The sequence below is a fragment of the Pagrus pagrus genome, assembly GCF_965226575.1.
Source record: "Pagrus pagrus genome assembly, chromosome: 19".
Lineage (NCBI taxonomy): Eukaryota > Metazoa > Chordata > Actinopteri > Spariformes > Sparidae > Pagrus > Pagrus pagrus.
The window spans coordinates 28,875,005-28,884,843 of record NC_140203.1 but is presented as its reverse complement, the minus strand read 5'-3'; the positions used below and the strand labels follow the sequence as shown (position 1 = coordinate 28,884,843).

At 40.7% G+C, this 9,839-nt stretch overlaps 1 long non-coding RNA gene across 1 annotated transcript; it reads right to left on the bottom strand.

The window, feature by feature from the left end:
- Positions 1-3,162: 3,162 nt before the first annotated feature.
- Positions 3,163-5,477, bottom strand: LOC311274992. Its single transcript, XR_014624805.1, has 4 exons — positions 5,387-5,477; positions 4,667-4,705; positions 4,450-4,515; positions 3,163-3,618 (listed from the first exon to the last, which is right to left on the bottom strand). It is a non-coding gene; the product is annotated as an uncharacterized lncRNA (long non-coding RNA).
- Between the last annotated feature and the right edge of the window lie 4,362 nt (positions 5,478-9,839).

The following is a 9,839-nucleotide window of genomic DNA, read 5'->3' as shown; positions in this document are numbered from 1 at the left end:
ATTTACTTCATTATTATTATTATTATTATTATTATTATTATTATTGAGGGTTTTTTTTTTGTTTGTTTGTTTTTTGTTGGGTTTTTTATTTTCTCTGCCTCCAAATCATAATTATTTTTATAATTATTATTATTGTCTTTTATTTATTTATTTATTTATTTTTTTCTCTCTCACCTCTATATATTCTCTTTTGAGCTCTGTTTTGGTCATTTTAATAACCTTGATTTGCTGTTTGTCTCTGGTTTGAAGATCTAGCCAATTTTCTAAAATATTAGTTTAAATATAAAAAGTTTGCTATTTTCTTGTTTGTTTTCTATTTAGCCAGGATGCTGCTAAATAGGCATAGCAGTATGTATATACATACAGTTACGAAGTGTTGTAGGGTAGTTTGCCTTCACCCCGTTCGGGGGGGTGAAGTGCATCTACTTCAGTTTAGTCGTGTTTTTTTGTGTGTGTTTGATTCTCATATCTGTTTTTTTTTACTTTTTTTATTTTCATTTTTTTACTTTTCTTTTGGTGTGTTCTTTGCGTCCTTGTAATTTTTTTAATAACCTCTTTAGTTCGATACCAAATTTAGACACACACCATCTAATCCTTGGCGGTGATTTTAATTTAGTTCTAGATAGGGTTGTCACAAGAACCGATACTTCGGTACCAATTCGATGCCGACACGAAAAAAAATAATACGATACTTGCTTTTTTCTGGTAACGTCAGAACCGAATATACAACTTTTCACTCGGCGAGCCGTGTCGATTCTTGGCAGAACTGACGGGGGCAGTATACGCGTTACACGTAATGTAACGGTACGGTCTGCGTCATTATATGTAAGGTGACATGATGAGATACTGTCTGACAGTCTCTTACCTTATGTTATTTAAACTAAAAGTACCTTTTCAAATCAAATCAAATCAAATTTTATTTGTATAGCCCAAATTCACAAATCACAGTTTGCCTCAGAGGGCTTTACAATCTGTACAGAGACGACACCCTCTGTCCTTCGACCCTCGATTCGAGGGAGGAAAAACTTGCCCCAAAAAAAGCCCTTTTATCAGGGAAAAAAAAATGCGGAAGAAACCTCAGGAAGAGCCACAGAGGAGGGATCCCTCTCCCAGGACGGACAGACGTGCAATAGATGTCGCATGTACAGAGCAGATCAACGAGATCACAATGTATACAATTATAATGGATGGTTGACAGGAATGAAAGTACATAAAGAGGTATTACAGCAATAATAATGAAATGCACATGGAAATGTGATTACTAGTGATAACAGCAGTAGTGATTAATGGTAAGGATGGTATGTAGTAATGCATTACAATAATAGTAGTGGAATGTATGTAACAGAGATATGACTAATATTAGCGACAGTAGTGGTGGATGTCAGGCAGGGTCGTGGCAGTAGGCGCATCCACGTTCAGGCAGGGCCATAGCAGTAGGCGCATCCACGATCAGGCAGGGCCATAGCAGTGGGCGCATCCTTGATCAGGCAGGGCCATAGCAGTGGGCGCATCCACGATCCACGACCCGGGCGCGGCCAGGATCCATGGGAGCCTGTAGGACTAGAAAGCACAAGGACTCCGGGGAAGAAGTAAGTCAGTGACATGCAGAGATGGGGCATGTATACAGGCATAATGTATACAGATGGAGAGGAGAGGAGAGGGGAGGAGAGAGAAGCTCAGTGTGTCATTTGTCCCCCGGACTAGGCCTATTGCAGCATAACTAAGAGCTGGGCCCAGCCCTAACAATAAGCTCTATCGAAGAGGAAGGTCTTAAGTCTACTCTTAAAGGTAGAGAAGGTGTCCGCCTCCCGGACCAAAACAGGAAGATGGTTCCACAGAAGAGGAGCTTGATAACTGAAGGCTCTGGCTCCCATTCTACTTTTGGAGACTTTAGGAACTACAAGTAATCCTGCGTTCTGGGAGCGTAATGCTCTAGTTGGGTGATAGGGTAGTATGAGCTCCTGGAGATATGATGGTGCCTGACCATTAACAGCTTTGTAAGTGAGGAGAAGGATTTTAAACTCTATTCTTGATTTTACAGGGAGCCAGTGCAGAGAGGCCAATACAGGAGTAATATGATCTCTTTTCTTAGTTCCTGTCAGTACACGAGCTGCAGCATTCTGGACCAGCTGGAGACTCTTTAGAGACTTGTTAGGGCAGCCTGATAATAGAGAATTACAATAGTCCAGCCTGGAAGTAACAAACGCATGGACTAGCTTTTCTGCGTCTTTTTGAGACAGGATGGGCCTGATTTTTGCAATGTTACGTAGATGAAAAAATGCAGACCTTGAAATTTGTTTTATGTGGGAGTTGAAGGACATATCTTGATCAAAGATAACTCCCAGATTCCTGACGGTGGTGCTGGAGGCCAAGTTAATGCCATCCAAACTCGCTATATCATTAGATAATGCATCTCTAAGGTGTTTAGGACCAAGTACTATAACTTCGGTTTTATCTGAGTTTAACAGCAGAAAATTGCAGGTCATCCAGGTCTTAATGTCCTTGAGACATGCATGGAGTTTAGTAAGCTGATTAGTTTCATTTGGCTTTATTGATAGGTATAACTGGGTATCATCTGCGTAACAATGAAAGTTTATGGAGTGTTTCCGAATTATATTTCCTAGAGGGAGCATATATAAGGTGAATAGTATGGGTCCAAGCACGGAGCCTTGAGGAACACCATGACTAACCTTGGTATACAGGGATGACTCATCATTAACATGTACAAACTGAAATCGATCCGATAAATAGGACTTAAACCAGTTTAATGCGGGTCCTTTAATACCAATTAAGTGTTCCAGTCTCTGTAGTAGAATGTGATGATCAACAGTGGCGGAGCCAGAAATTTTTCATTGGGGTGGCCAGGGTGAGACCATTACTTAAATAGGGGTGGCAATATGTAGATACCAGAAGCATCTAGATGGCTGTTTCAATATTATATTTTTACTTGTTAATTTTTTTCAATGTGAATTTGGGAAACAGTGGGCCTGCCACCATTCAGATTGTTTTTTTTAAATATATTTTTTGGCTTTTTATGCCTTTATTGATAGCACAAGGTAGAGAGAGACAGGAAAGGGGGAGGCAGAGAGAGGGGGAATGACATGCAGGAAAGAGCTGCCCGATGCAGGATTTGAACCGGAGCCGCCTGCGGTGAGGACTATAGCCTCTACATGGGGCGGCTGCTCTGCACTGCGCCACTGGCCGCCCCCAGATCAATTAGATTGTTAACAGGAAATCTCCACAAATGTAAATATTAGGCTAACAAACTTCATTAATCAGCTTGTTCCCACTGTCCTAGATTAATACATTCAATTTCTTCTTTTAGTGTCTTGTTTCCCCAAGAACAAAATCTGTGCAAGTCAAGAAGTCAGAAATAAATGTACTTTTATTTATATATTAAAGATGATGTAGATTAAAATGTTAAATTATTTAATGTTAAATTAAAATAAAATGTCTACAAGCATAACAATAAACAGCGTCTTTAGACTGGGAGTATTCAATCCGTGTGTTGGGTATACCATGAGGCATTGAAACTTCTTTGTCTGTCCCCAGAGACTGTCCTCGGGAAAACTTTTAGGGATGGCTGGACAGGTGCATCGGCCCTTGATCTGGAGATGTCTAAAACAAGAAAAAGCACTATAAGCCATCATAACCATGTGCTCAAACATTTTTATAGATCAATGTCTAATGTGTATGATGATGATGCAAACTGCCAAAAAAAAACACGAGAAGAAAAGCAGAGTGCCAACAGAGCAAGAGAAAAGTCTTAGCATGTGTGTCTGTTGTTTGAGTCTGAGCGCGAGTCTGTGAGTGTGGATCTGTGAATGTAAGGGTCTGTGTGATAGTGCCATTTAAGATCACTTTTACTTAGTTTGTAGAAAACATGTTAAGAACAAATTTTAATATTGAAACTAATCCTTTTCACAGCTAGTTTTATGTTACTCCATGGGCCGTTGTTAAAACTATTACTAATGTAATACAATACTGCTAAAAAAAATAATTATTTATTACTTTAACAGCTCAGGAATGTTCAACGCAGCAAACTTATATTTGTGCACTTTTCTGCAGAGATGGAAATTAAAAATGCTGATTCATCAATTAATATATTTATATATTTATGGCAAGGCAAGGCGATTTTATTTGTATAGCCCATTTTTACAAACAGTTTGTCACAAAGGGCTTTACATAGTAACATAACAACATCCTCTACCCTTAGACCCTCATATTGACTGAGGAAAAACTCCGGAAACCCTTTTAACAGGGAAACATTGGCGAAACCTCAGGGTGAGCAACAGAGGAGGGATCCCTCTCCCAGGACAGGCAGACATGCAATGGATGTTGTACACAGACAGAAAACAATTTACAACACATAAGAACGTGAAAGCATAAAAAATCCACAGATTAATAGATTATTAGAATAATCATTAGTTGGAGTTCTAATTTATATACCTGTAGGAGGCCCTGTCACCCCAGGGTTGTTCACTGTCTCCTGCTGTGGGTCTGGTCTGTTGACACCTGTCAGTTGAACCACACACAATAAAATATTAATAGGAGGATTTGGTCATGTCGGGTTTAAATAATACTATACTATTACCAAACATTGTTACTTAGAATGTGATGAATAATTGCAATACACAAAGTAAACAGTAGCTGTGGGCATACCTACCTTGTGATGAGCCCTGCATGGGTTCTGTGCTGAGAGTGTCTGAAACACAAATGTTGAAACTGTCAGTAAGTCTTAATGATTTCATGAAGCATCATTACATATAACATTATAGATGATACAAAAGGCAGAAACGGCAGGCAGTCACAGTGTGCTGTAACGTTAGCTATCTGTGGATCTGTGTTCTTCCCTGCTGACTTCATTTTCATCCTGTTCCTGTCTGTCCTCACCACTGTCCCTCCTTCCAACTTTCCCTGTCTTTCTACCGATGTAGCAGGTAATCTTTCTTTTCATTTTGCCTGACAGGTAAGGAGAGCAGCAAAATACATTAAGTTACCACACGACTATTGTTATCTGAGTGTGTATGCTCATGCATGCTGCTGCAGAGAGTAGCAGCATGCATTGCAAGTCACTATTAAAAGATATCGTAGTGTGCTGAATGTGTGGGGAAAACATTGCAGCTGGTGGTTAATCAATGGTATAATGATGTCTAATTTTTTAAGTGCAAAAGACTTGTCTTAAAAATCACGAAATACACACGATATAATGTAACGTAAATGAGGGCAGTCAGAGCAGACTCTCCATTCGCTAACGTACCACAAGGAGACTAACTTTTACCAGTCAGATGTATGTATCTGAAATGCTTCAGAACTGAAGTAAAGTCACAGTCAACAAGTAAGAAAACTCGACCAGAACCGACCAAAGTGATCATAGAAAACCTACCTCCAAAGGTGTCCTTGCTTGGCGACAGCGTATCACAACAGACTGGCTGCTCCTGCTCTGCTGTGCTCTGCTCTGCTCCTGCTCTGCTCCCGCTTTCTGTGGCTCCCGCGGAGAGTTTTGTTGTGTGCTGCAGTAAAATGCGTCCGTGCGGAAACGGCGCAGAGCCGTTTTTTGTCAAATTATGCCCCAGCCATGGGGTGGCCAGAGAGTGGCCAGGGGTGGCCGTGGGTAAGATCTAGTAAGACCAGGACAGAGACAAGTCCTTTGTCAGAAGCGATTAGGAGGTCATTTGTAACTTTCACCAATGCCGTCTCTGTGCTATGATGTGCTCTAAAACCTGATTGAAAATCCTCATATAAACTACTGTTATGAAGAAAGTCACATAGCTGGTTGGCGACTGCTTTCTCAAGGATCTTGGAGAGGAAAGGGAGGTTGGATATAGGTCTATAGTTGGCTAAAGCTTCTGGATCAAGATTAGGCTTTTTAAGGAGCGGTCTAATTACAGCTAGTTTAAAGGATTGTGGTACGTATCCTGTTAATAGAGACAGGTTGATCATTTCTAGTAGCGATGTGCTAATTAAAGGTAAAGTTTCTTTCAGCAACCTAGTTGGGATGGGGTCTAGGAGACAAGTTGTTGGTCTAGATGAAGAAACCATCGAAGTTAGTTGGTGGAGGTCGATGGGAGAGAAGCAGTCTAAATATAAGTCAGAATTTACAACTGTTTCTGAGGTTCCTGTGTTTAAAGATACAATAGTGCCAGTTGAGGGCAAGCGATGATGGATTTTGTCTCTAATAGTTAAAATTTTATCATTAAAGAAGCTCATGAAGTCATTACTACTGAGCGTTGTAGGAATACATGGTTCAGTAGAGCTGTGACTTTCTGTCAGCCTGGCTACAGTGCTGAAAAGAAACCTGGTGTTGTTTTTGTTTTCCTCTATTAATGACGAGTAATAGCTTGCTCTGGCATTGCGGAGGGCCTTCCTATATATTTTAAGGCTATCTTTCCAGGCTAAGCGGGATTCTTCCAAGTTGGTGGAACGCCATTTCCTTTCAAATTTCCGTGATGTTTGCTTCAATTTGCGGGTATCCGAGTTATACCAGGGTGCTAACCTCCTGTGCTTTATAGGTTTCTTTTTCAGAGGGGCAATAGAGTCCAGTGTTGTTCGCAATGAGCCTGCAGTGCTAACAAGATGATCGATTTGTGAGGAACTGAGGTTAGCGGAGGAGTCCTCTATTATATTAAGACATGGCATTGAATTTAGTGCCAGCGGTATAATTTCCTTAAATTTAGCTACAGCACTATCAGATAGACATCTAGTGAAGGAGTTTTTGCCTAATGGTGTGTAGTCCAGTAATAGAACTTCAAAAGTTATTAAGTGATGGTCTGATAAAAGAGGATTCTGTGGAGAAACTGTTAGATTTTCAATCTCGATACCATAAGCTAGAACAAGGTAAAGGGTGTGGTCAAAACAGTGAGTTGGTTTATGTACACACTGAGAGAAGCCAATAGAGTCTAATAATGAGATAAATGCAGTACTAAGGCTATCATTAACGACATCCACATGAATATTAAAATCACCTACAATAATTACTTTATCTGATTTGAGGACTAGACTTGATAAAAACTCAGAGAATTCAGATAAAAATTCTGAGTAAGGACCAGGTGCTCGATACACTACAACAAATAGAACTGGCTGTAAAGTTTTCCACGTTGGATGTGAAAGACTCAGAACAAGGCTTTCAAATTAGTTATAATTTAATTGAGGTTTAGGAATGATTGACAGACTTAAGTCATAAATAGCTGCAACACCACATCCTCGGCCGGAGCCTCGAGGAATGTGAGTATTGATGTGACTAGGGGGAGTGGATTCATTCAGGCTGACATATTCTTCAGGATGCAGCCAGGTTTCAGTAAGACAGAATAAATCAATATTACAGTCTGAAATTAAGTCATTTACTAGTACAGCTTTCGATGACAGGGATCTGATATTTAGGAGTCCGCATTTAATTCTCTTGTTTTGAGATTGCAGAGTTGCTGTTAATTTTTATTAGATTTTCATGCACAACTCCTCTTCTGTGGACTTTTGATTTGATTAATTTAATTAATTTAGGTGGTCGGGGGGCAGACACAGTCTCAATAAAGTTTTGGGTGTGCAACTGATCTAATGGAAGCTCAGAGAAGCGTGTAAGACTGCAGCGCTGCCTCCTGGTCTCAACTCTGGGTTGTCAGGCTGGTTGTTGGCTAATGAAATGGGTTAAATTTCTAGAGATGAGAGCCGCTCCGTCCAAAGTGGGATGGATGCCGTCTCTCCTAATGAGACCAGGTTTTCCCCAGAAAGTCCGCCAATTATCAACAAAGCCCACATCGTTTGCTGGACACCACCTTGACAGCCAGCGGTTGAATGATGACATGCGGCTGAACATGTCATCACTGGTTAGGTTTGGCAGGGGCCCTGAGAAAACTACGGAGTCCGACATTGTTTTGGCATAGTTACACACCGACTCAACATTAATCTTAGTGACTTCCGACTGGCGTAGCCGGGAGTCATTACCGCCGACATGTATTATGATCTTACTATATTTACGTTTAGCTTTAGCCAGCAGTTTCAAGTTTGATTCGATGTCGCCCGCTCTGGCCCCTGGGATGCATTTCACTATGGTCGCTGGTGCCTCTAACTTCACGTTTTGTACTATGGAGCTGCCAATAACCAGAGTTGGTTTCTCAGCGGGTGTGTCGCTGAGTTGGGAAAATTTGTTAGAAACGTGAAGCGGCAGGTGGTGTAACGTGTGCTTTGACTTGGTATTATGCTTCCTTCGTTCAGTCACCCAGCCGTCCTGCTTTCCCGGCTGCTCGGGAGTTGCCGAGGGACGGCTAGCTGAAGCTACAGTTGCTCGGTCCGCACTAGCTAAGTGGCTAACTGCAGCAGTTACAGTCGGGGCGTTTCTCAATACCAAGAATGCAAAGAACGGACTTGTGTTCTTGAGGAGAATGTTCTTGCTAGTCATTCTCCGAAGAATGAACTCCGGAGATCACAAGAATACAGAATGCTCCGTTTTCAGTTTTGAGACGATGCGTTCTTGTGGTGCCAAATGCAGCCTGCACTGATCAAACAGCTGATTAAACAGCTGGGCGTTATCATCCAAAACAAGTGCTCTCTCTCTCTCCTGTGTATGTGACATGTAAATAAATAAATAAATATACACGTAAATAAAGCAGCAACAACCCTCATTCGTTGTACATGTTATTTATTTTATTTTTAAGTGCTTCTAAATGTCACGAGCCATGAATCTTCCTACATCACGAGACAACAGCGGGAAAAAACCCCGCGAAAAGGCTGTTGTTTGTAGAGGATCGCCATTGTGGATTTGTGGATCACTATTGTTCAAGATTGTGTAGAGTATTACCACCGTTAAATATAAACCGGCAAGGGTTGCTAGCTGTCGCGGTCGGTATTCTTTACCGGGAGGCAGAGGAGGAAGCTGCCGAGCTGAGGGGGCGTCTTCAGCGGAGGAGAGCCAGGATGAGGAGGAGGAGTCTGGAGAGACATCGCGCTATCCTAGCCTTTGCTGGATTTGTAAGTTATCTTTTCTTAGGTAGCACTTGGATTTCCATTCATATTAAAGTTAACAAAATAAATATGGTACGGTTTAGAAGTATTATTATAAATATTAATGTATGAAACAGGATTAACAGGGTCCGCCCCAACCTGTAGTAATAGTAACGCTATAGACCCATTCACTCATTCATAACTACTCATTCATACAATTTGACATCTGACATTTGATATGTGATACATAGCACCACCTACTGGTGAAATCGTGGGGGGACCCAACAATTACAGGTAAAATAGAGGAGCATATTAAGTTGTATAATTAATTTATTTCTGATATCTGATACAAGTCTGATAAGTCTTGTGTAATGAATCAAGTGAAGCTCATTTGTATAGAACACAAAACAAATTAAGTTTCATGAGAGCTGAGAAAAGAACTATAAATACATTTCACAGCATGTGTTTAAATTCATCAGTCTAGTCAAATATTCATAGTTGATAGTTAAAAGCAAGTAATAAATACATAAATAAATAAATAAATGCATAAATACATTCAAATATTATTTCATAAATAAATAAATAAATAAATAAATACAAATATTATTTCATAGTTTTACTAATTAAAAATTATTTTTTATTTTACTACAGGATCATTCTCCTCGAATGTATGCACAAATAAACAACACTGTGCCCATCCTCTGCGCCTTCTTCTCTGAGGAGGCTGACCTCAAACAGCCTTCAGGCTGTCAAGGGAGACCATCAACCTGTTGGTCCAGATGTTGCCCCGGCTAAAGCCACATGGCTGGAGCCACGAAATTGAGGTGGCTGTCTGTCTGTACTGGCTGGCATGTGGCACTTCCTACAGGGTCACAGCAGACATATTTGCCATACCGTGAGCCACA